We start from the raw sequence: 445 nt of genomic DNA, 5'->3' as shown, positions 1-445 counted from the left end.
CACTTCGAAAGCAAGGGGTGAGTCGTGTGTCCGTGCTCATTTTGCAAGGGCGTGAGAAAGAATAAATCACTGGCAAGAGCATTTGCCTGAAACGGAGAACTGTGAGTACCGGGGCACGCACACAATGTACAGCTGAACTTTGAGACCTGTATGTATCCAACTGGAAGACGTGAACACACCTGATCAACTTCTGCTCATCCAGACCAAATGGAGTTTTACTCTCTGCTTAGTTAACGTGGTTATTTCAAAATAACTCCTGAAATTAAGGAAATGGCTTTTTCCATCTGAAACACCCATGAAATAAAAAAGCATCTTCCCCTTGCGCAGTCATTAGGGTAGATTATTAACTGCTCCCGGGTTATGCTGGGACAGGAAAGGACATGAACTGCCTAGTGGGCCAGTTCCTCATGGAGCTAATCCAAATCTTTTCTAATTTCCCTCCTCC

At 44.9% G+C, this 445-nt stretch overlaps 1 protein-coding gene across 1 annotated transcript in view; it reads right to left on the bottom strand.

The window, feature by feature from the left end:
• The window catches only part of FMNL2 (formin-like 2), a gene marked incomplete at its 5' end in the record, with an annotated part of 21,415 nt that overhangs the window by 11,709 nt on the left and 9,261 nt on the right, over positions 1-445 (bottom strand). The window lies entirely within an intron of this gene.

This window comes from Buceros rhinoceros, unplaced genomic scaffold, assembly GCF_000710305.1.
Source record: "Buceros rhinoceros silvestris isolate BGI_N320 unplaced genomic scaffold, ASM71030v1 scaffold13715, whole genome shotgun sequence".
Lineage (NCBI taxonomy): Eukaryota > Metazoa > Chordata > Aves > Bucerotiformes > Bucerotidae > Buceros > Buceros rhinoceros.
This window is presented reverse-complemented; position numbering and strand designations above follow the sequence as displayed.